Consider the following 26,420-nt stretch of genomic DNA (forward strand, 5'->3'; position numbering starts at 1 on the left):
CCTTCAAGCTGCGGACCAGAAGCAGCCTGATGCTTCTGGAAGTATGAATAACGCTGCTTGCAAGGCTGATCGCTAGTAACATAGTAACATAGTAGATGACGGCAGAAAAAGACCTGCACAGTCCATCCAGTCTGCCCAACAAGATAAACGCATATGTGCTAGTTTTTGTGTATACCTTACCTTGATTTGTACCTGTCTTTTTCAGGGCATAGACCGTAAAAGTCCACCGAGTACTATCCCCATCTCCCAACCACCAGCCCCGCCTCCCAACCACCGGCTCTGGCACAGACTGTATAAGTCTGCCCAGCACTAGCCCCGCCTCCCAACCACTGGCTCTGCCACCCATTCTAGGCTAAGCTTCTGGGGATCCCTTCCTTCTGAGCAGGATTCCTTTATGTTTATCCCACACATGTTTGAATTCCGTTACCGTTTTCATCTCCACCACCTCCCGCGGGAGGGCATTCCAAGCATCCACTACCCTCTCCGTGAAAAAATACTTCCTGACATCTTTTTTGAGTCTGCCCCCCTTCAATCTCATTTCATGCCCTCTCGTTCTACCGCCTTCCCATCTCCGTAAAAGGTTCGTTTGCGGATAAATACCTTTCAAATATTTGAACGTCTGTATCGTATCACCCCTGTTTCTCCTTTCCTCCAGAGTATACATGTTTAGTTCAGCAAGTCTCTCCTCATACGTCTTGTAACTCAAATCCCATACCATCCTCGTAGCTTTTCTTAGCACCGCTTCAATTCTTTTTACATCCTTAGCAAGATACGGCCTCCAAAACTGAACACAATACTCCAGGTGGGGCCTCACCAACGACTTGTACAGGGGCATGAACACCTCTTTTCTTCTGCTGGTCACACCTCTCTCTATACAGCCTAGCAACATGTACTCCAGAGTCACTAACCTGGGATACTGAGCTACAGCAGTTTAGCGACTCCTGCGGTAAACTAAGGTGCGGTAAAAGCCTAACTTTTACTATGCATTAACAGCTACCCCCAGAATCCACTACCTACGTTCCTGCGCCTGATCTATTGAATGCCTTTGGCTGAAATCCCATGCTGACTTCATTCATTTCAAATTCTTACTGACCTCCTTCCGGTCTGCCAAACAGGATTACTACATCCACTTGACAAACTCGATTAGCACCAACCCCTTGCCACACTGAACTCTCTCCTGAAAGCACCTCCACATCCAACTCCCCTTTCACTTTCTCCCCAGACTATGACAGGGTACTTTCATGACAAGGTTCACAAGACTCCACTTCTGCTTCCCCCCAGTCTATTCTGTCAACCCTCTTTCAACTCCCGCCTCCTTTTCTTCCTTTCTGAAATCACTGAAGAGGAAACTGCTCAGCTTTTTTTCCTCCTCCAAACTCACTACCTATTCCGCTATCCCATTTTCACAGCATTATCTTTCCTACTGTCATCCCTTCTATCTGTCATATCCTCAATCTTTCACTGTCCACTGCGACTGTTCCTGATGCCTTCAAAACATGCCGCAGTCACACCACTCCTCAAAAAACCTTCGTTGGACCCTACCTGCCCTTCCAATTATCAAGAAAGCACGAAGGCAGACGGTCTGCAAACTCCAAGATGGAAAACAAAAAGAGCAGATCGTGTGGAAATGAAATGCAATTTATTTAAACAACACAACAATATTTATATGAGTACAAACAGCCCGACACAGGCCGTGTTTCGCCCAACTGGGCTGCTTCAGGGGCTATAAAAGATATTTAAAAAAATAATAAATAAAATTGGTGAGTAATCTGCTATAATATTACATATCTAGGTAACATATATAAAATATATATCATGTATATACATACATAAATTTAAAATCATATGTATCTCATATAGGGCATGTTTTATGAGATACATATGATTTTAAATTTATGTATGTATATACATGATATATCTGTTGTACGTGCATATACATGTATGTGTATATATTTTATATACCGTATTTTTCGGACTATAAGACGCACTTTTTTCCCCCAAAATTTGGGAGGAAAATGGGGGGTGCGTCTTATAGTCCGAAGGTAGCGTTTTTGGACCTCCGTCCCATATTTACACGATTCCATGTGCCCTGGTGGTCTAGTGACGTCGGGGCAGGAAAGAGAATCTCGGCGGCCATTTTGAATCTGGCCGAGACCGTCAGAAAGCATTGAGGAGCACGGAGAGCAGCGCGATGGGCAGGAAAGAGGGGGCTCTTTCCTGCCCCGACGTCACTAGACCACCAGGGCACATGGAATCGTGTAAGTACGGGACGGAGGTCCAAAACTCGGACAAGACGCACCGGAGCACCTAGGTTTTAGAGGAGGGAAAAAGGAAAATTTTTTTTTTCCTATTTCCCTCCTCTAAAACCTAGGTGCGTCTTATGGTCCGGTGCGTCTTATAGTCCGAAAAATACGGTATGTTACCTAGATATGTAATATTATAGCAGATTACTCACCAATTTTATTTATTATTTTTTAAAATATCTTTTACTACTACTACTTAGCATTTCTATAGCGCTGCCAGGGTTACGCAGCGCTGTACAAGTTTAGACAAGGGGAAGGACAGTCCCTGCTCAAGAGAGCTTACAATCTAAAGGTAATAAACTATGTATTTTATAGCCCCTGAAGCAGCCCAGTTGAGCGAAACACGGCCTGTGTCGGGCTGTTTGTACTCATATAAATATTGTTGTATTCTTCCAATTATCAACCCATCTCCCTCCTCCCTTTCCTATTCAAGATACTTGAACATGCTGTTCACTGCCGCTGTCTTGACTTTCTTTCATCTGAAGCTAATCTTGACCCTCTCCAATCCGGCTTTTGCACTCTACATTCTAAAGAACCAGTCCTTGCTAAGGTCTCCAATGACTTGTTCCTGGCCAGATCCAAAAGTCTCTATTCTATCCTCATCCTTTGCGATCTAGCTGCTGCTTTTGACACTGTTGATCACCACCTAGAAATACAATAGAACGTAGACTTGTGTATTTAAGGGATGGTTGATGTCAGGGGCGTAGCCAGACCTCAGCAGGAGGGGGTCCAGAGCCCGAGGTGGGGGGACAGAGTTTAGCCCACCTCCCCCAGCCGTCGACCCCCCCTACCACTTTGGATCCCCCCTCCTGAAGTCTTCTTCAGCGCTGGTCGACTCCAGCGCCTTTGCTGATGATCTGTTTCTAACTCCTGTCGTCCTGCATGCATGTCCTGTATGTAGCCCCGTGCAGGACGTGCTCGCAGGACGTCAGGAGTCAGAAACAGATCATCAGCGAAGGCGCCGGAGTCGACCAGCACTGAAGAAGACTTCGGCTGGCGGGGGTTGGGGATCCCCACCAGCAAAAGTATCTGGCGGCGGCGATGATCTAAAGTGGCAGGGGAGGGTCGGCAGCCGGGGGGGGGGGGGGGGGGGTGTCAAAAAGTAGAGGGGGCCAGGGCTTAATCTGTGGGGGCGCATGCCCCCACCTAGCTACGCCCCTGGTTGATGTGATGATTTGTGTCATTGGTCTTATTTGTGGCCTAGTGGTTAGGGTGGTGGACTTTGGTCCTGGGGAACTGAGTTCGATTCCCACCAGGCACAGGCAGCTCCTTGTGACTCTGGCCAAGTCACTTAACCCTCCATTGCCCCATGTAAGCCGCATTGAGCCTGCCATGAGTGGGAAAGCGCGGGATACAAATGTAACAAAAATTAAATAGATACTATTGGAGATTCTACATGGAATGTTGCTATTCCACTAGCAACATTCCATGTAGAAGGCTGCGCAGGCTTCTGTTTCTGTGAGTCTGACGTCAGACTCACAGAAGCAGAAGCCTGCGCGGCCACATTGGTGATCTGCAAGGGCTGACTTCTACATGGAATGTTGCTAGTGGAATAGCAACATTCCATGTAGAATCTCAAATAATAGCAACAGTGGAGGAGTGACCTAGTGGTTAGGGTGGTGGACCTTGGTCCTGGGGAACTGAGTTTGATTCCCACTTCAGGCACAGGCAGCTCCTTGTGACTCTGGGCAAGTCACTTAACCCTCCATTGCCCCATGTAAGCCGCATTGAGCCTGCCATGAGTGGGAAAGCGCGGGGTACAAATGTAACAAAAATAAAATAGATACTATTGGAGATTCTACATGGGATGTTGCTACTATTGGAGATTCTACATGGAATGTTGCTACTATTGGAGATTCTACATGGAATGTTTCTATTCCACTAGCAACATTCCATGTAGAAGGCTGCGCAGGCTTCTGTTTCTGTGAGTCTGACGTCCTGCACGTACGTGCAGGACGTCAGACTCACAGAAGCAGAAGCCTGCGCGGCCACATTGGTGATCTGCAAGGGCCGACTTCTACATGGAATGTTGCTAGTGGAATAGCAACATTCCATGTAGAATCTCAAATAGTAGCAACAGTGGAGGAGTGGCCTAGTGGTTAGGGTGGTGGACCTTGGTCCTGGGGAACTGAGTTTGATTCCCACTTCAGGCACAGGCAGCTCCTTGTGACTCTGGGCAAGTCACTTAACCCTCCATTGCCCCATGTAAGCCGCATTGAGCCTGCCATGAGTGGGAAAGCGCGGGGTACAAATGTAACAAAAATAAAATAGATACTATTGGAGATTCTACATGGGATGTTGCTACTATTGGAGATTCTACATGGAATGTTGCTACTATTGGAGATTCTACATGGAATGTTTCTATTCCACTAGCAACATTCCATGTAGAAGGCTGCGCAGGCTTCTGTTTCTGTGAGTCTGACGTCCTGCACGTACGTGCAGGACGTCAGACTCACAGAAGCAGAAGCCTGCGCGGCCACATTGGTGATCTGCAAGGGCCGACTTCTACATGGAATGTTGCTAGTGGAATAGCAACATTCCATGTAGAATCTCAAATAGTAGCAACAGTGGAGGAGTGGCCTAGTGGTTAGGGTGGTGGACCTTGGTCCTGGGGAACTGAGTTTGATTCCCACTTCAGGCACAGGCAGCTCCTTGTGACTCTGGGCAAGTCACTTAACCCTCCATTGCCCCATGTAAGCCGCATTGAGCCTGCCATGAGTGGGAAAGCGCGGGGTACAAATGTAACAAAAATAAATAGATACTATTGGAGATTCTACATGGGATGTTGCTACTATTGGAGATTCTACATGGAATGTTGCTACTATTGGAGATTCTACATGGAATGTTTCTATTCCACTAGCAACATTCCATGTAGAAGGCTGCGCAGGCTTCTGTTTCTGTGAGTCTGACGTCCTGCACGTACGTGCAGGACGTCAGACTCACAGAAGCAGAAGCCTGCGCGGCCACATTGGTGATCTGCAAGGGCCGACTTCTACATGGAATGTTGCTAGTGGAATAGCAACATTCCATGTAGAATCTCAAATAGTAGCAACAGTGGAGGAGTGGCCTAGTGGTTAGGGTGGTGGACTCTGGTCCTGGGGAACTGAGGAACTGAGTTTGATTCCCACTTCAGGCACAGGCAGCTCCTTGTGACTCTGGGCAAGTCACTTAACCCTCCATTGCCCCATGTAAGCCACATTGAGCCTGCCATGAGTGGGAAAGCGCGGGGTACAAGTGTAACAAAAAAAACCCCTGTTGATTTTAAGTAGGTATGTGCTGCTTGGACTCTGCCAACGATGAAAGATTATTCTAGTATTTTTAATCTGCACAAACAAGCAAACAAACAAATAAATAAATAAATAAATCGTACCCAAAAAAGAAAAACAGCTTAAAAATTCTGCTTCTTCATGCCCAGGCCCGACCCCTCCCTCTCCTAATTGAGGTTCCACTCCACCTCCCCTCTCTCCCAAACTAGCTTGAACTCCTCCCTAGACAAAAACGTCCTCCCCCCCTCCAGTTCTCTCTCTCATAGCCCTACCCCTGGCACGCACACATCCCCTAGATGACTCATTCTCCCCAACAGGCACACGCCATGGTCTCTTTCACACTAACCTCCGCCCTCTCACCCCCCCCCCCCCCCCGCTCTCTCGCCACACACCAATCTGCTACCGCAGCGGCACATACCATTTCCATGGAGCGCCGCGCACTGCACGGTTACTGCTAGTTTACCACATGGCCATTTGTTTTTCAGTCTTTTTACCCTCTGCGGTAAAAGGGGCCTCGGCGAAGGGTAAAAACAGATGCTGCAATTAGCGAAAGGCACCTTTCTACCACAGCTTGGTACATAAGTACATAAGTATTGCCATACTGGGACAGACCAAAGGTCCATCGAGCCCAGCATCCTGTTTCCAACAGTGGCCAATCCAGATCCCAAAATAGTACAAAACATTTTATGCTACTTATGCCAGAAATAGTGGATTTTCCCCAAGTCATTATAATAACGGTCTACGGACTTTTCCTTTAGGAAGCCGTTGAAACCCTTTTTCAACTCCGCTAAGCTAACCACTTTTACCACATTCTCTGGCAATAAATTCCAGAGTTTAATTATGCGTTGGGTGAAGAAAAATTTTCTCTGATTTGTTTTAAATTTCCTACACTACTTTCATCGCATGCCCCCTAGTCCTAGTATTTTTGGAAAGCGTGAACAGACGTTTCACATCTACCCATTCAACTCCACTCATTATTTTACAGACCTCTATCATATCTCCCCTCAGCCGTCTTTTCTCCAAGCTGAACAGCCCTAGACGCTTCAGCCTTTCCTCATATGCCCCTTAACCCTCCTCCTCCAGTACACATCCTCATGACTCTCTCACTCAGTATCCCCCACCCATGGCATACAACCCAGCTCTCAGTGACCACCCATCATACATCTGCCCCAAGATCCCAATGCCCACCCTACCCGTAACTGAATATCTCACCTGCCCATTTCTCTCCGGCTCCTGCACCTCAGATCTCCCTCCCTCTTCCCACAGCCCCTGCCCGGCACTGAGCACAAATGGAAGGCGGAGATTGCGCTTTGGTGCTGAATGCAAAACTTGAACCACATGGGACACCGTAGAACCCCTAGGGTTCAATTTGTGGATTCAGCGCTGGCAGCAGAGGAGGAGGAGGGTGGGACCTGATGTGCAGCCATTCTCCTCTTCCGTGGCTTATGACCAGCGTTGGGCCAGGGACTGGAGGGGGGGGGGGGGTGGGTGCATACATGTCTCAGACATGCTGGGAGAGGGGTGGGGGGAAGCAAGCGGGGGGGGGGGGGGGGCCCAAATTCTGCCATGCACTGAGGCGCACAACTCCCCAGAAGTAACCATCAGAGTTCAAGGTCACAGAAGCCCCCTCCATCCTCTATAAACTGCCTCATCTTCGGCTCATGTGGTGCACAGCACATCCTGTTTTATTTATTTTATATTTATCCCACTGTGCCCCCTTCCTTTTACTGCTCCCCCTCTCCTGCAGTCTCCAAGAGCTGAACAAAGTGCTTCCCTGCCTCTGCCAGTTCACAGGCAACAGTTCCTGTTCCAGTCGCAGTCCTAGTGCCTGCCACGTTCCCAGCCCAAATCATTAGTCCTGAAGGATCCAGCACCAGTCTCACCAAACTTTATACTGGCCACCTCTGGTTGTCCCCAGGCCACAAACTCAGGGATCCCAGATGTGGACCTAGATGCAGCCCTGTGGCTACACATCTGTTTCTTCCTCATTCACAGCTCCAAAAGGAACAGGGTGAATGTGTGTCTCCACCAGCACAACATCTGGTTAAAATAAAAGGATCCACTGTATGTATGCAAGAATCCATAAAATCTAAGGAGCAATTCTTCAGCACAGGGAGCCCAAATCCCAGCTCCGGTCTCCGATCTAACCGTCCTGGGTGCGGCAATGATTGCAATCTCCTACCTGAGCAGAGGATCGCGCAGGCATCTCCTGTCTTTGGGGGATGGGAGGGGACGTCCAGCTGGAAGGCTGCAGATTTGGGTCCACAGACTGTCCAAAGTCTTTCCTCGTCTGATGGATCTTTCACTAAACACAGCACCACCCCCGTCCCCCTCCCTTGCAGGGCGCAGACTGATGATGAGGACGGAGAGGGGGAGGGGCAATTTGGAAAACAGAATAAAGGACTGTGTGCAGATTGCAAGTAACAGATTCGTGCTCAGCAAAGAAAAATAAAGCAAACCCTGACTCCACACAGAATAAATAAGTATAGGATAGAAATAAATACAAATTAATAATGGCAAAAGCTGAACTGGAAATCTCAATGCAGTGCAACGCTACAGAACTAGAAACACGACGTATGTTTTGCTCCTGAACTGTGCAAAATACAGAGACAGCAGAGAAAATCAAAGAATTCTGTATAACCCTAGGGGGAAAGAGGAGAAAATGGAGCTATAGCAGCAAACTATGTGCAATCAAGTCACCAGACCAGGATCAGAACCTGGGAATTGCTGCTGTCCTGGTATGGCTGTCAATAGAAATCAAACAAAATAAAACATGGAAAAGAAAATAAGATGATACCTTTTTTATTGGACATAACTTAATACATTTCTTGATTAGCTTTCGAAGGTTGCCCTTCTTCGTCAGATCGGAAATAAGCAAATGTGCTAGCTGACAATGTATATAAGTGAAAACATTCAGGCATTACTATGACAGTAAAATAGATACCATTGGAGATTCTACATGGAATGTTGCTACTATTGGAGATTCCACATGGAATGTTGCTATTACACTAGCAACATTCCATGTAGAAGGCTGCGCAGGCTTCTGTTTCTGTGAGTCTGACGTCCTGCACGTACGTGCAGGACGTCAGACTCACAGAAGCAGAAGCCTGCGCGGCCACATTGCTGATCTACAAGGGCCGACTTCTACATGGAATGTTGCTAGTGGAATAGCAACATTCCATGTAGAATCTATAGAAATCAAACAAAATAAAACCTGGAAAAGAAAATAAGATGATACCTTTTTTATTGGACATAACTTAATACATTTCTTGATTAGCTTTCGAAGGTTGCCCTTCTTCCTCAGATCGGAAATAAGCAAATGTGCTAGCTGACAGTGTATATAAGTGAAAACATTCAGGCATTACTATGACAGTAAAATAGATACCATTGGAGATTCTACATGGAATGTTGCTACTATTGGACATTCTACATGGAATGTTGCTATTCCACTAGCAACATTCCATGTAGAAGGCTGCGCAGGCTTCTGTTTCTGTGAGTCTGACGTCCTGCACGTATGTGCAGGACATCAGACTCACAGAAGCAGAAGCCTGCGCGGCCACATTGGTGATCTACAAGGGCCGACTTCTACATGGAATGTTGCTAGTGGAATAGCAACATTCCATGTAGAATCTATAGAAATCAAACAAAATAAAACCTGGAAAAGAAAATAAGATGATACCTTTTTTATTGGACATAACTTAATACATTTCTTGATTAGCTTTCGAAGGTTGCCCTTCTTCCTCAGATCGGAAATAAGCAAATGTGCTAGCTGACAGTGTATATAAGTGAAAACATTCAGGCATTACTATGACAGTAAAATAGATACTATTGGAGATTCTACATGGAATTTGGCTATTCCACTAGCAACATTCCATGTAGAAGGCTGCGCAGGCTTCTGTTTCTGTGAGTCTGACGTCCTGCACGTACGTGCAGGACGTCAGACTCACAGAAGCAGAAGCCTGCGCGGCGACATTGGTGATCTACAAGGGCCGACTTAATACATTTCTTGATTAGCTTTCGAAGGTTGCCCTTCTTCGTCAGATCGGAAATAAGCAAATGTGCTAGCTGACAGTGTATATAAGTGAAAACATTCAAGCATTACTATGACAGTCTGACAGGAGGTATGCATGGGGACATCAAAGCATATCATTGATATTCTAACAGGATAGGTGTGGATAGGTGAGAATCCTGAAAGGTAACTTTAAAACCATACAAGAACGTAAGACCTTTGAAGTCAGAATGATTGAATATTTTAACACCCAACAGAAAGGACTTAACAAGGATCTGGGGTTCCTAGCCCATTATGAACCATAAAGCTGTATGTCTCTGTTGATCACCCCACCCCTCACCTATCCACACCCACCCTGTTAGAATATCAATGATATGCTTTGATGTCCCCATGCATACCTCCTACCCACCCCCATCCTCCCACCCTGTCAGACTGTCATAGTAATGCTTGAATGTTTTCACTTATATACACTGTCAGCTAGCACATTTGCTTATTTCCGATCTGAGGAAGAAGGGCAACCTTCGAAAGCTAATCAAGAAATGTATTAAGTTATGTCCAATAAAAAAGGTATCATCTTATTTTCTTTTCCAGGTTTTATTTTGTTTGATTTCTATAGATTCTACATGGAATGTTGCTATTCCACTAGCAACATTCCATGTAGAAGTCGGCCCTTGCAGTTCACCAATGTGGCCGCGCAGGCTTCTGCTTCTGTGAGTCTGACGTCCTGCACGTACGTGCAGGACGTCAGACTCACAGAAACAGAAGCCTGCGCAGCCTTCTACATGGAATGTTGCTAGTGGAATAGCAACATTCCATGTAGAATCTCCAATAGTAGCAACAATCCATGTAGAATCTCCAATAGTATCTATTTTACTGTCATAGTAATGCCTGAATGTTTTCACTTATATACACTGTCAGCTAGCACATTTGCTTATTTCCGATCTGAGGAAGAAGGGCAACCTTCGAAAGCTAATCAAGAAATGTATTAAGTTATGTCCAATAAAAAAGGTATCATCTTATTTTCTTTTCCATGTTTTATTTTGTTTGATTTCTATTGATAACAAGGATCTGGGGTTCCTAGCCCATTATAAACCATAAAGCTGTATGTCTCTGTTGATCACCCTCCCCTCACCTGTCCACACCCACCCTGTTAGAATACCAATGATATACTTTGATGTCCCCATGCATACTTCCTACCCACCCCCATCCTCCCACCCTGTCAGACTGTCATAGCAATGCTTGAATGTTTTTCACTTATATACACTGTCAGCTAGCACATTTGCTTATTTCCGATCTGACGAAGAAGGGCAACCTTCGAAAGCTAATCAAGAAATGTATTAAGTTATGTCCAATAAAAAAGGTTTCATCTTATTTTCTTTTCCATGTTTTATTTTGTTTGATTTCTATTGATAACCTTAAGAGTGGACTAACACGGCTACCACACTCCTCTACTGGTATGGCTGGAAAGGCAGCTAGAAGTTCATTAAAAGGGGGTGTTTTATGGGTATCCAGTTTGCCCAGTTGAGACTATTCTACTTAAGGAGCCAAACCTATACATTCAAGAGATGCCAAGTTGTCCAGTTTCAGGCTGGACATTTTGGGACATTCCTGGCTTTCTGACCACCCCACTCTTTTGCATTTTGGAACTTGCAGCACTGATTTCAATGGACAGTATCAGGCACTACAAATCCCATAGTGCTTTGGAATGTAAGTTCAAAACCAGGACTGTCTCGAAATCTTCAGCCTGGAACTGGGTAACTTGGCATGTGCAACCCCAACACTGGCTCCTCTTTGAGCAATGTCTTAACCAGGAATAACATGGATGTATGTTTGGGAAGCTTGCCAGGTGCCCTTGGCCTGGATTGTCCGCTGTCGTGGACAGGATGCTGGGCTCGAAGGACCTTTGGTCTTTTCCCAGTGTGGCATTACTTATGTACTTATGTCCTCTACTTGGCTCACTTTTATTACATAGAGCAGTGATTTAACCTATTGTGATGTCATAGTGGCTCATTCCACCAATAAGAGCCAACCTCATTAGTGATGTCACAATGGCTTGATTGTATAGAATGTTTGTACGTTTGGGAAGCTTGCCAGGTGCCCTTGGCCTGGATTGGCCGCTGTCGTGGACAGGATGCTGGGCTCGATGGACCCTTGGTCTTGTCCCAGTGTGGCATTACTTATGTACTCTTAACTTAACTCTTAACAGCGATACCTGCCCCCAAGCATGTCTGAAACCTGCCACCCTGATGACCCCCTAAACCTGCTCTGGAAGACTATTTCAGTCCTCAGGGTGAGCCTTTCAGGCACTAGTTCAGGGAACCCCAAAATTAAGGACACTGAAGGCCTGCCTGAGCTGCTCATTCTTAGAGAATGTATACATGTTTATAGGTAGGAGTGGCCAGAGCACCGGTCTTGCAATCCAGAGGTGGCCGGTTCAAATCCCACTGCTGCTCCTTGTGATCTTGGGCAAGTCACTTAACCCTCCATTGCCTCAGGTACAAACTTAGATTGTGAGAGAAATATCCAGAGTACCTGAATGTAACTCACCTTGAGCTACTACTGAAAAAGGTGTGAGCAAAATCTAAATAAATGTAGATACATGCACTTATAGAATAGGATCAGTGAATTTGGGATGCTGTGCCAGTTGCAACTGAGTGATCACAATAAGCCTTTAAGAACAGAAAGGTCTTCAAGGTTGTTCTAAATTTGGGATATGATCATTCCAATCGAATATTAACCAGGAGTGAATTCCACAAAGAGGGTGAGGCATGACAGAAGGCAGCACAGTGCTTCATGGGGTCTAATCTGGCTCTTGTATAGTGGGAATTCACTAACAATTGTAGAATACTAACATAAGTTGGCATTATACTCTCTGGATGTACCATCTGAAAAATCTCACTCTTTGGCTGTTTCAGACAGTTATAAATGATCTGGAAATGGAAATAATGAGTGAGGTGATTAAATTTGCAGATGACACAAAACTATTCAAAGTTGTTAAAATGAATGCAGACTGTGAAAAATTGCAGGAAGACCTTAGGAAACTGGAAGACTGGGCATCCAAATGGCAGCTGAAATTTAATGTGGACAAATGCGTTGCGAGGAATAATCTGAATCATAGTTATCTGAGGCTAGGGTCTACCTTGGGGGTCAGCACTCAAGAAAAAAGATCTGGGTGTCACTGTAGATAAATATGGTGAAATCTTCTGCTCAGTGTGTGGCGGCGGCCAAAAAAGCAAATAGGATGCTAGGAATTATTAGGAAAAGGATGTATTGATCCATGGTGCGACCGCACCTTGAGTATTGCGTTCAGTTCTGGTCGCCGTATCTCAAAAAGATATAGCGGAATTAGAAAAGGTTCAAAGAAGAGCAACCGAAATGATAAAGGGGATGGAACTCCTCTCGTATGAGGAAAGGCTAAAGAGGTTAGGGCTCTTCAGCTTGGAAAAGAGACGGCTGAGGGGAGATATGATTGAGGTCTACAAAATCCTGAGTGGTGTAGAACGAGTAGAAATGAATCGATTTTTTACTCATTTCAAAAGTACAAAGACTAAGGGACACTCGATGAAATTACATGGAAATACTTTAAAAATAAATAGGAGGAAATATTTTTTCACTTAGGGGGTCCTTTACAATGTGGCAGTAAGCCCAACGCAGGCTTACCGCATTTTAAAATGGAACTACTGCTGGTCCAACGCGACTTCTGGTGGTAGTTCCGGCTGGAGCGTGAACTATTTCTGGTTCTCCAGGAAATTCAAGAGATGCCAAGTTATCCAGTTTCAGGCTGGACATTTTGGGACATTCCTGGCTTTCTGACCACCCCACTCTTTTGCATTATGGAACTTGCAGCACTGATTTCAATGGACAGTATCAGGCACTACAAATCCCATAGTGCTTTGGAATGTAAGTTCAAAACCAGGACTGTCTCGAAATCTTCAGCCTGGAACTGGGTAACTTGGCATGTGCAACCCCAACACTGGCTCCTCTTTGAGCAATGTCTTAACCAGGAATAACATGGATGTATGTTTGGGAAGCTTGCCAGGTGCCCTTGGCCTGGATTGGCCGCTGTCGTGTACAGGATGCTGGGCTCGATGGACCCTTGGTCTTGTCCCAGTGTGGCATTACTTATGTACTCTTAACTTAACTCTTAACAGCGATACCTGCCCCCAAGCATGTCTGAAACCTGCCACCCTGATGACCCCCTAAACCTGCTCTGGAAGACTATTTCAGTCCTCAGGGTGAGCCTTTCAGGCACTAGTTCAGGGAACCCCAAAATTAAGGACACTGAAGGCCTGCCTGAGCTGCTCATTCTTAGAGAATGTATACATGTTTATAGGTAGGAGTGGCCAGAGCACCGGTCTTGCAATCCAGAGGTGGCCGGTTCAAATCCCACTGCTGCTCCTTGTGATCTTGGGCAAGTCACTTAACCCTCCATTGCCTCAGGTACAAACTTAGATTGTGAGAGAAATATCCAGAGTACCTGAATGTAACTCACCTTGAGCTACTACTGAAAAAGGTGTGAGCAAAATCTAAATAAATGTAGATACATGCACTTATAGAATAGGATCAGTGAATTTGGGATGCTGTGCCAGTTGCAACTGAGTGATCACAATAAGCCTTTAAGAACAGAAAGGTCTTCAAGGTTGTTCTAAATTTGGGATATGATCATTCCAATCGAATATTAACCAGGAGTGAATTCCACAAAGAGGGTGAGGCATGACAGAAGGCAGCACAGTGCTTCATGGGGTCTAATCTGGCTCTTGTATAGTGGGAATTCACTAACAATTGTAGAATACTAACATAAGTTGGCATTATACTCTCTGGATGTACCATCTGAAAAATCTCACTCTTTGGCTGTTTCAGACAGTTATAAATGATCTGGAAATGGAAATAATGAGTGAGGTGATTAAATTTGCAGATGACACAAAACTATTCAAAGTTGTTAAAATGAATGCAGACTGTGAAAAATTGCAGGAAGACCTTAGGAAACTGGAAGACTGGGCATCCAAATGGCAGCTGAAATTTAATGTGGACAAATGCGTTGCGAGGAATAATCTGAATCATAGTTATCTGAGGCTAGGGTCTACCTTGGGGGTCAGCACTCAAGAAAAAAGATCTGGGTGTCACTGTAGATAAATATGGTGAAATCTTCTGCTCAGTGTGTGGCGGCGGCCAAAAAAGCAAATAGGATGCTAGGAATTATTAGGAAAAGGATGTATTGATCCATGGTGCGACCGCACCTTGAGTATTGCGTTCAGTTCTGGTCGCCGTATCTCAAAAAAGATATAGCGGAATTAGAAAAGGTTCAAAGAAGAGCAACCGAAATGATAAAGGGGATGGAACTCCTCTCGTATGAGGAAAGGCTAAAGAGGTTAGGGCTCTTCAGCTTGGAAAAGAGACGGCTGAGGGGAGATATGATTGAGGTCTACAAAATCCTGAGTGGTGTAGAACGAGTAGAAATGAATCGATTTTTTACTCATTTCAAAAGTACAAAGACTAAGGGACACTCGATGAAATTACATGGAAATACTTTAAAAATAAATAGGAGGAAATATTTTTTCACTTAGGGGGTCCTTTACAATGTGGCAGTAAGCCCAACGCAGGCTTACCGCATTTTAAAATGGAACTACTGCTGGTCCAACGCGACTTCTGGTGGTAGTTCCGGCTGGAGCGTGAACTATTTCTGGTTCTCCAGGAAATTCAAGAGATGCCAAGTTATCCAGTTTCAGGCTGGACATTTTGGGACATTCCTGGCTTTCTGACCACCCCACTCTTTTGCATTATGGAACTTGCAGCACTGATTTCAATGGACAGTATCAGGCACTACAAATCCCATAGTGCTTTGGAATGTAAGTTCAAAACCAGGACTGTCTCGAAATCTTCAGCCTGGAACTGGGTAACTTGGCATGTGCAACCCCAACACTGGCTCCTCTTTGAGCAATGTCTTAACCAGGAATAACATGGATGTATGTTTGGGAAGCTTGCCAGGTGCCTTTGGCCTGGATTGGCCGCTGTCGTGGACAGGATGCTGGGCTCGATGGACCCTTGGTCTTGTCCCAGTGCAGTGTGAACTCGCAGTGGGTGGCAGTAAGTGTTATCTTAACACGTGGCCATTTTCTTTTGGGGGGGGGGGCATTTTACAAGCTGTAGTTAAAAGGGACCTGGTGTGTGGGAAAAACAGTCCCCGCCCTTACCACGGGGCCCTTTTTCCTGCAGCTTAGTAAAAGGATCCATCCACAAATAGTTAAGCTCTGGAACTCATCGCTGGATGAAGTGATAACAGCGGTTACTGTATCTGAGTTTTAAAAAAAAAAAGGTTTGGACGAGTTCCTGGAGGAAAAGTTCATAGTCTGCTTTGAGACAGACATGGGGGAAGCCACTGCTTGCCCTGGGATTGGTAGCATGGAATGTTGCTACTATTTGGGATTCTGCCAGGTACTTGTTACCTGGATTGGCCACTGTTGGATGCAGGATACTGGGCTAGATGGACCAGTATGGCTATTTGTATGTTCTTGTGTCCATAATACAGATGACGATTACTTGTCCCAGGATTGGAAGCACGGAATGTTGGTGCTTCTTGAGATTCTGCATGGAAGGCGGCCATGGCTGTTTATATATTTAAAGACTTTGTGGTGAATAAATTCAACCTTTTGTGAAAGCTGTTTGGCAATTTGTTTTTTGTTTTTTTCACTCCATGCTGGATCTTGTGAATTACCTGCCTACTTGTTTCCTTGGATCGTACAATTTGCATCCAGTTAGCAGTTGGGCTGCCTTATTCTGTATGTCTGAAGTGGCTTTAACATACATTTCAACAGTCCGAACTACTGTGTATTGCTGTAATGAATTGTAGAAACCAGTAACCTGTAAAACTGATTTAATGCCATGTTCAAGATAAGATCTCAGTCTGCAGCTGATGCAGAGCAAAGGAAAGAAACCATATAACTACATGCTTAATATTAGATTGCAAAGACAATCAGATGTTCACTTGATTTCCCAAAGGAATAGTGCTTTGGCCATTCTTGAAAGGGCTCATTGCAAGCAAAAGTAATTTTCTGGATCTTACAAAATTCACTTCCCATTTGCCTCCATTTCCTGTCCCTCAACCCCATTTGCCTCCATTTCCTGTCCCTCAACCCCTCTCTGCTGAGATCTCCCTGTTCCCCCAGAGATCCCCTCTGCTACCTCTGGGGCAGACGCTTTTGAAGTGTGCACTAAAGCTCAGCACACAATTTCCTAATGCAAGTGTAACACAACATTTTTTCTTACCCGTGCTGTAATAAAATAGCCTGCAGATAGACCAAGCACACAAAAATGTGTGCTAAGGGAAAATACACTGGACGCCTATGTTCTGTCCTCTGACAGCCTTGCCCTAGTTATAATGTGATCTTAAAATATGTTTAATGCCTTTGCTGTTATTCTCACTTCTAAGGATTTTCACTGCTGCAGTTCTCACTGCAAAGATACGTGAGCAAGGCATTGTGTGTAATGTAGTCTCACAGGTAATGCATCCACACCTGCCTGTCTTTATAGACTGTTACTATTGGTCCATACTGCTGCCAAGACCTCTTCTCTTTCTCAGCCAAGCTTGGCTCCCTTGTCTACCTGCTATCATTTCCTGGTCATCCTTACTATCTCTGTCCTGAAAGATCAGCCAGGTATGTATTTCCATCTCTTAGCCTCGCCCCCCCCCCCCCCCCCCCCAGGGAGGGAAAACACAGATAAGAAAGAGAACTTAGACTCCATTAGGCGCAGCCAGTAAATTAGCCCTCTCCTCAAGTCGCTTCACTGGCTCCCTATCCGCTTCAGCATACGGTTCAAACTTCTGCTTTTGACCTTCACGTGCATCCACTCCGCAGCTCCTCAGTACCTTTCCGCTCTCATCTCTCCCCGTGAACTCCGTTCGCTGGGTAAATGTCTCCTGTTGTCCCCCTTCTCCCCCACTGCTAACTCCCGGCTCCGTTCCTTCTATCTCGCTGCTCCCTATGCCTGGAATAGACTCCCTGAGCCAGTACGTCAGGCTCAGTCTCTGGCTGTCTTCAAGTCTAGGCTTAAAGCCCACCTCTTTGCTACTGCTTTCGACTCCTAGCCATGACTCTCTTACTCAACACCCTCACTTATCACCCCTACCACTGCAATTTAGATTGTAAGCTCTGTTGAGCAGGGACTGTCTTTTCATGTTCTTTTGTACAGCACTGCATAAGTCTAGTAGCGCTATAGAAATGTTTAATAGTAGTAGTAATTATCACAGAGCCAAAAAAATACAAACAATAGTTCTCTCCCTGAAGCAGGTTGTCAGTCAGCAAATGCGCACCCTGAAAGACAAGGACTGCTCAGCTAACACCTCCCGGACATCACATATATACTGTTGCAAATTCCATTTCTCATAAATCATGTGATTTCCCATCAACTAGAACCATTAGGTAGCCTTATGCCATATATGGATTGTTCCTGTATTCTATCAGTCTCTCCTGATGGGAGTTCACGTGCAAAGTGGGTAGCCATTGGTTAATTACTTATGAGTTCTGTGTCAGTTCTGCGTGCACAGCCAGAACAATACCCTTGTGTCCTCTCTCTGTCTATCTCCCCAAATGAAACATTCTGGACATGTTAGACTCACACGGTGTCCTCAGCCTGTCTCCTAGGAACTTACAAGGTTACATCCACCCTATATGAAAAACATACTCGGCTGCAAACCAATGTTATGAAGTGTCAGTTCTCAGCTCCTGAGAAAGCAATGATTGTTACCCAAGATGCTGAGTTAGTAGGCTAACATGTGAGAACCAAACTGACAGTACAGGCCTTAGGCTTAGCCCTTAGTAACCTGCCTAAAAAGAGTAAAGAATATACACAGGTATGTTTCAATACTTTTTATTAGACAAAATGCACATACCATGTTGAACAAGCAACCAGAATAATAACATGCAACCTTCAACACAAACTACATGTGTCTGTTCCCAGACACACGCATGTCATCTCTATGGTTCTACAATTGTCTCTTTTGTTTTCTCCCCTCCCCCTCCCCCCCACCCACCTCACCCAGGGTTGCTCTCACTCCTTAGCCTATCAGTCCATTGTCATTTGTTTATATGTTGATCAGGTAACTTCGTGCTGCTGGTGTTAATGTATCCCACAAGGGCGCCCAACGCCGCGTAAATTCCTGTTTGTACCTGGGGGGGGTTGTCTGTTCATTTCCAATCGCTCAAAACGCATTAGTTCTAGCATGCCTCCCCTCCAGTATTGTATTGAGGGTCCTCCGGGGGCCAGCCAGGCCCTTAGAATTGCTTTTTTTGCCAATATGGTAGCTCTCAGAGCAAAATGCCGCATTCCTCTCGGAGCGGGGCGTGGAAGCCACAAGCTGCCAAACAGAAGTTCTGGCTGGGGTCTCCACATCACCCGCCACATCCGTGAGATCTCCTGCAACAGGTCTCTCCAAAAGTCCCGAATTTTTGGGCATGTCCAAAACATGTGGCCCAGCCCCGCTCCTTCCATCCCACACTTCGGGCACGCCCCATCCGGGGAGAGCCCCATATGGAAAGCTCGTCTGGGTGATACGTGCGCTCTGTATAGCACCTTGTATTGGAGTTCCCAATGTCCCGTAACAGCAGTGTATTGCTTCATTCCTAAAATATGTGTTTTTATAGTCGCTTTTTTTATAGTAATTCCCAAGTCCATACGCCAGACTTCTGACAGATGCTTACAATCCAGTTCTGAAAAATTATCCCTAATATATCTGTGATGATAGGCCAGAGGAACCTTCTGTTGTGCCCGAAAGGAGAATACCTCTGCCAGTTCTTCCTGTGCATCCTCTGCCAGTGATTCCCACGGTAAACCTCTGACATAATGTCGCAGTTGAGCATAGTAATATACACAGGTATAACCTTTCCCTCCAATCGAGGGCCGTCCTCTAGGACTAGGGTTACCATACGGCTCCAGAAAAAGGAGGACAGATTGAGCCAGTCTGGGTTTTACTTCCATGGAAGCAAAACCCAGACTGGATCAATGTGTCCTCCTTTTTCTGGAGCCATATGGTAACCCTATCTAGGACCACCCTTGCGACCTGGTGGCAGGCTCTGTCCCCATTGGTCTTTACCTCCTCCTCCCTGGGCCTGTGTGAGCCTTCTTGACCTCCCTGTCTCTCTCGCCATGAGGCATTCTCCATCTTGCTTCAGACAGCACTTTTCCCGCTTCACTCCTTGGAACGAACTTGGTTTTTTACCTTGAATATATCTTCCTAATGAGATATTGCACTCCAGGGGCGTAGCTACGGGTGGGCCCGGTTGGGCCCAGGCCCACCCAATCTCAACCCAGGCCCACCCAGTCTTCCACAACGACAACTTTTAGTCTTCTTGCCCGCAGCGGCGAGCGGGCGGGCATTAAAGTAGCAAGCAGCCAGGCTCGACTCCGTCCTTCGCTTCCTGCCCTCTCAGCGTCCCGCCCGCCCGCCCGAAAGGAAATGAAATCAGAGGAAGGCGGGACCGTGCAGAGAGAGGGCAGGAAGCGAAGGACGGAGTCGAGCCTGGCTGCTTGCTGCTTTTACGCCCGCCCGCCGCTGCAACTTCAGGAGTGGAGTTGGAAGTGAGCCAGCCCATCTAGTCCACTGTAAGGAAGGAAGCCCCCGCGCAACCTAATGAAACTATTTACCATGAACACGCTGGTGAGGGACGAGTCACTGGGGATTACTCTTGCTCTGTGAATAGAAATTAGTTTGAAAAAGGATCTGATGGGGGGAATCAGGTAAGAGAGTAAAACCTTTTCTTTTTTTTTTTTTTTGGGTGGGGGAGGAGGTTGAGCATCGCAGCAGTAGTCATCCTAATTAAAACAATGGCTCTGTTCATTTTCCTTCTGTCTGGTTTCCAATGAAAACAAATCTCTACCTCTTGAGTAGAACAGCTGACTCCTTATTTAAGTTGTTTACCCAACAAATTTAAAAATACTTAGCTAGAACTGCAAAATAAATTGAGGCATGCTTTCAATTACTATCCGCCCCCCCCAAAAAAAAAAAAAAAAGTGAAAAGAAAAATAAGCCGAGTTTAAGTATGTGGTTATACTGATGCAGGGCAGCTGTTGGCCAGACTACTTAGAAATCCATCGTCAAGTGAATTCTAAGGCATTATTTTGTAGGATCCCAAGAGATACTACTCATATTTATATAGACAGTGCGTGCCCACCCTTATTAGCCCTGGACCAACCAAAATCTCAGGTCTGGCTACGCCACTGTTGCCCTCTCCAGTCACCCAGCTCTGAGCTACCTCTTTAACTATTTTCTCACCTCTGCAATAAAGCTGCCTCTCCTCAGATTTCTACCTCCAACCACTGATGCAGCTCTCAGAATTACGGAGTCTCTGTGCCCTGGGGCAACACTTCTGAACATCTGACTGTGAGTAAATTATCTGTTTATTCAATAAAAGAAACATCAGAAAAGAAAGAGACTTCAGGTGTGTTCTAGTGTGCCAAGGTTATACTTCAAGATGTTGAGACTTTACAGTTAACAAGTTGTAAGAGGCTTGACAGCATATACACACAGGTGTGCAGTAGTAGCAACTAAGTCTTGAACATGCCAACATTTTAACACCACTCATCGGATTGCATGTGCATGTATGTTGTATGATGCAATGTTAGTGTGTAAGCACTGCAGGCTTCAGTGCCTGCAGGTCACATTGATATGGGAGGGGGGGGGGTGCATGAAGGTGCACATAAGTGGTATATGGACGGGGCTCCCACTTACAAAATACTGTCACCGTGTCCTTGCCGCATTTACGCCACCGCAGTCATGCCAGGTCTACTGCTGGTCTAACCGCAGACATGTAAATGTTAGGTTGTTCCAATACTGGGTTATTCTAGTATTGTAGAATGCAATTTGGGTGCCCAGATGCCTTATAGAATAGGTTTTTAGCCTGAACGGAGGTGCTCAATTATACAAATGACCTGGTAGAGGGCAGCGCTATAAAGTAGGGCCTGCTTTTGGGTGCCAAGAAGGTGCCCATTCTGTAAGAAAAGTGGGCACTTACTTTTCTTTATAGACTACTGTCATGTCTGTGCCAGAGCTGGTGGTGGGAGGCGGGGCTGGTGGTTGGGAGGCGGGGATAGTGCTGGGCAGACTTATACGGTCTGTGCCAGAGCCGGTGGTTGGGAGGCGGGGCTGGTGGTTGGGAGGCAGGGATGGTGCTGGGAAGACTTATACGGTCTGTGCCAGAGCCGGTGGCGGGAGGCGGGGATAGTGCTGGGCAGACTTATATGGTCTGTGCCAGAGCCGGTGGTTGGGAGGCGGGGATAGTGCTGGGCAGACTTATACGGTCTGTGCCCTGAAGAGCACAGGTACAAATCAAAGTAGGGTATACACAAAAAGTAGCACATATGAGTTATCTTGTTGGGTAGACTGGATGGACCGTGCAGGTCTTTTTCTGCCGTCATCTACTATGTTACTATGTAAGTTGCATTTTGCAGCCCCTAACCCTCCTCAGTCTCCCAACACAGTTATGCAGAGATCCCAAGGATGAACTATCCCGAACAATAAGATTTACCATGCCATGGAACGAGATTAGAACATAAGAATAGCCATACTGGGTCAGATCAGTGGCCAATATCCTGTTTGCAACAGTAGCCAATCCACATCACAACCACCAGGCAGAAACCCAAATAGTAGCGACATTCCATGCAGAACCCCAAAGAATAGCAAGATTCTGGAATCCCAAAGTGTAACAAGATTCCGTGCAGAATCTCAATGAGTAGCAACATTCCATGTAGAACCCCGAAGAACAGCAACATTCTGGAATCCTAAAGAGTAACAAGATTCCATGCAGAATCCCAAAGAGTAGCAACATTCTATGTAGAACCCCAAAGAATAGCAACATTCTGGAATCCTAAAGGGTGACAAGATTTCATGCAGAATTTCAGAGTAGCAACATTCCATACTACAAATCCCACAGTAAGCAGTTGCTTCCCATGTCTGTCTCAATAGCAGACTATGGACTTTTCCTCCAGGAATTTGTCCAAACCTTTTTTAAACCCAGATACGCTAATCACCGTTACCACATCCTCTGGCAAAGAGTTCCAGAGGTTAACTATTTGTTGAGTGAAAAAGTATTTCCTCCTAAAAGTATTTCCATGTAACTTCCTCAAGTGTCCCCTAGTCTTTGTACTCTTGGAATGAGTAAAAAATCGATTTACTTCTACTCGTTCTACACCACTCAGGATTTTGTAGACCTCAATCACATCTCTCCTTCATCCATCCCTTTTCCAAGCTGAAGAGCCCTAACCTCTTTAGCCTTTCCTCATACGAGAGGAGTTCCAAAACGGTTGCTTTGTGCCAGGTTCACTCAATGGTAGCTACACCCCAGTATTCATTGGAAATCCTGAAACCTGACTAGATTGTGGTCCTTGAGGAATGAGGTTCTATAACCCTGCTCTAAATGTAGCCATTAGGCTGCAAATTCATGAGCATAAAACACATACGTTTTCAGGAAGTTTTGACAAGGAAATTGATATTTGTTCATGTAAATGACTTTGAAAACTGTCTGATCTATAACATCAGTTCTACAAACACCTGTCGGCCATCTTTTCCTCAGCTGCATTTCGTAGTTCTCACTAAAGTGTAATAACCTGTTGTGGCAAATTCTTCTTCTGCTTGTAGATAGGCATAATGGCAACACATTTCAAAGTCTGTGAGTATTATTTGCTCTTGGAATTTACACCAAATTTTGGAAGAGAAACTCTGCACTTTGTTTCACTTTCAGACGTCTTAAGTACCTGCAGACTATGCTAACCCTCTTCCCTTGGAAAATCATGGCACTTGCACATTTTAATCTCTGACCTAAATACTAAATACTCTTCTCCCGTATCCTCACCACCCTTAAAACCCTACCCACAAATAAGAATGTTAGACCTTTATGTTACCTCGATATTGTTTGTCCCCCTCTCAACTCACCATTGTTATCTTCTGATGTTCTATTCCCAAATGATATCCTGTATTTACTCTGTTTTCTATAATTCATCACACTGTAATCCATAATCATACTGTAACCAATTGTACTTCCATCATTCTCAAAGTATTGTAAGCCACACTGAGCCCGCAAATAGGTGGGAAAATGTGGGATACAAATGCAAATAAATAAATAAATAAAAATAATAACTGTAGCCGTCAGGATGCAAATTCATGGATGTTTTCACACAGAAATTGATGTTTGTTCATGTAAATGACTTTGAAAACTGTCTGGTCTATAACATCAGTTCTACAAACACCCGTCGGCCATCTTTTCCTCAGCCACATTTCGTATTTCCCCCTACTAAAGTGGAATAACCTGTTGTGAATCTGTGAAGTGTGTTATCCTAATCACCCACAAGAAACTCATGGACCTCCTTAAACCTAATTTCCACCACACTCACTGAGGACCAGCCATGAGAGGGGGAGGTCTAACCTGAGTGGTGGCCTCTTAGCAAACAGAAACAGAAGTAACACGGTGAACTCACTTCTTGAAGCTATATCAAGTTAATGAAAGAAAAATAACTTTGGTGGAAACGGTACCTTTAATAAGTGAGTTTCAAGCTGTCCGTTCTGGTCTAGCCTGAGGTCAAGCCTTCTCTCATCCTTAAATTTGGGAAATTAAAAATCATCTCCTCCCAATGATTGATTTGGTTTCCCGTGAGCTCAACCTATTTTTCACAAGCTGAAATAATATTCTATAGAAACCTATGAGTCCCTCCCCTTCTGCTCTTTATTTGATTGATATTAATTTATTTAAAATACTCGTATACCACCAATGCTTATTTGGAACAATATTTTAAAAAAATGTAATTTAGAATAAACTATTACAAAAAAACTCGTAAACAGTTTGAAGTTTCTGAATTGCAAGTAGTAATAATACATCCTAAAATGATTCCATTAGAAAGAAAGCAGCAGGTAGACACTGACGTAAATCCTTGTAAAGATAACTTCCATTGAAATCCTTCAGCTGTTCCTTATTTGTACTACCTATGCGTCACGCCAGATAGACAGCGGTCACTTTAAATCCTCCAGTAGAATCAGTAGAGTACTGTAAACATTCTCTTCACTGTGTGTGTCCTAATCAGGACAAAATTAGGGCTGGGCATTCATTTTTGACCACAGGTTTACACAGAGCTGCCCTTTGTCCCAGGCACAAAGCCTTCACATGCCATAGTCCACCTCATTTTGTAATCCTGAGTGCAAAACGTTATGCTTAGTGTGCAAACAATACCTACAGTTATACATGCAAGTTAATTGACAAATTAGCTGCTAATGCACAATAAACAGTGATTAGTGTTAATTGATGGTAATTGACACTAATTTTGGGTTACGTGCATAACTGCACTTTTAGTTGGTATTTCTAGAACCTTAGCGTGCAAATTTTATAGTACAAAACTAGAAGTGTGCATGATGTGGGAGGGATCTTAGAGAATACGGAGAGTCAGGGCCACCGAGAGACTAAGTCGGGCCCACCACCGCTGCCAACCCCCCCCCAAGGCCGCCACCACTGTCCCCAGTCTCATCCGCTCGCCCTCGGCTCCATCGACAGCCCCTCTCCGTGTGCCACCGGGCCCCCTGCATTCAAATCGATTCGGCAGCGCCTCACCTGCGTGTGAAAGCGCAGCAGCAGATCACTTCCCTTCAGGCCTTCCCTCCCTGTGTCCCACCCTTGCAGAAACAGGATGTTACATCAGATGAGGGCGGGACACAGGGAGGGAAGGCCTGAAGGGAAGTGATCTGCTGCTGCGCTTTCACACGCAGGTGAGGCGCTGCCGAATCGATTTGAATGCAGGGGGCCCGATGGCGGACGGAGAGGGGATGTCGACAGAGCCGAGGGCAGGCGGGTGAGACCGAGGACTGCGGCGCTAGGCCCCCCTTGGAGGCCCAGGCCTGGGGAATTTTGGCCCCCCTGTCCCCCCCCCCTCTTGGCAGCCCTGTGGAGAGTTACACACACAAGTGTAACATTTCCACCAGCCATTCACATGTCGTATGCAGCCCATCTAAATATTGGCATGTGCCGACAACGCCGATATAAAGTTTGAGCTTAGGTCACACCAGCCCACGGCCTCTCCTGATATTCAGTCAGTGACAGTGCGGTTAGCTGCTGCTGCTCATTCTGACCCCAGGTATACAATGCAAGGCCATATCTGACAACCAGCACTGACTACCCAGTTTCAGTTTTGGCTACGGAAACTTAACTGGCTAAGCAAATGCTCAGCACTAATGGCGGTTAAAGACAGGCTGCTTAAATATCAGGCCTATCTTAACTGCTCAACTTAACCAGTTTAATACTGAATATTCACACTTAGCCGGCTAAGTCGCACAACACAGTCGGATAGTGGCCGTTCTCTTGTGCTTGACTGCTTAAATATTTTAAATTTAAATGCTTTACTTTTTGTCTATTAGATTGTAAGCTCTTTGAGCAGGGACTGTCTTTCTTCTGTGTTTGTACAGCGCTGCGTACACTTTGTAGCGCTCTAGAAATGTTAAATAGTAGTAGTAGTAGTGGCCAAATACTGATATTCAGCAGAGATAACCTCTATCTCGCACTGCATATTAGCTCTTAGCCACCTAAAGGCTATTTAACTGGCCAGGAGCTGTTCCTGGTGAATAGCATTAAATCTCAGGTCCTCTAACTTTCAGTTACTGCAAAACAGAAACCAAGTGAAGCAGTGAGGTGATAAACCAAACGGCAGCAAACAGAAAAGTCCGTGAAGCCTTTATTGCTTAATTCATCAACCAGCGTTCATGGCACAGAGAAAAGGACTCAAGGACTCATCACGGCACTTTTTCAGTGCCAGGCATCACTCATTGGATTCCTTTGTTGTATCTAACCGCCAAGATTGGTTATTTACAGTCGATCA

The 26,420-nt window shown here is 45.4% G+C and overlaps 1 protein-coding gene across 1 annotated transcript in view; it reads right to left on the minus strand.

Moving 5' to 3' along the window:
- The window catches only part of LOC115468279 (E3 ubiquitin-protein ligase TRIM39-like), a 1,086,936-nt gene that overhangs the window by 52,088 nt on the left and 1,008,428 nt on the right, over window positions 1-26,420 (minus strand). The window lies entirely within an intron of this gene.

Source organism: Microcaecilia unicolor, chromosome 4 (assembly GCF_901765095.1).
Source record: "Microcaecilia unicolor chromosome 4, aMicUni1.1, whole genome shotgun sequence".
Lineage (NCBI taxonomy): Eukaryota > Metazoa > Chordata > Amphibia > Gymnophiona > Siphonopidae > Microcaecilia > Microcaecilia unicolor.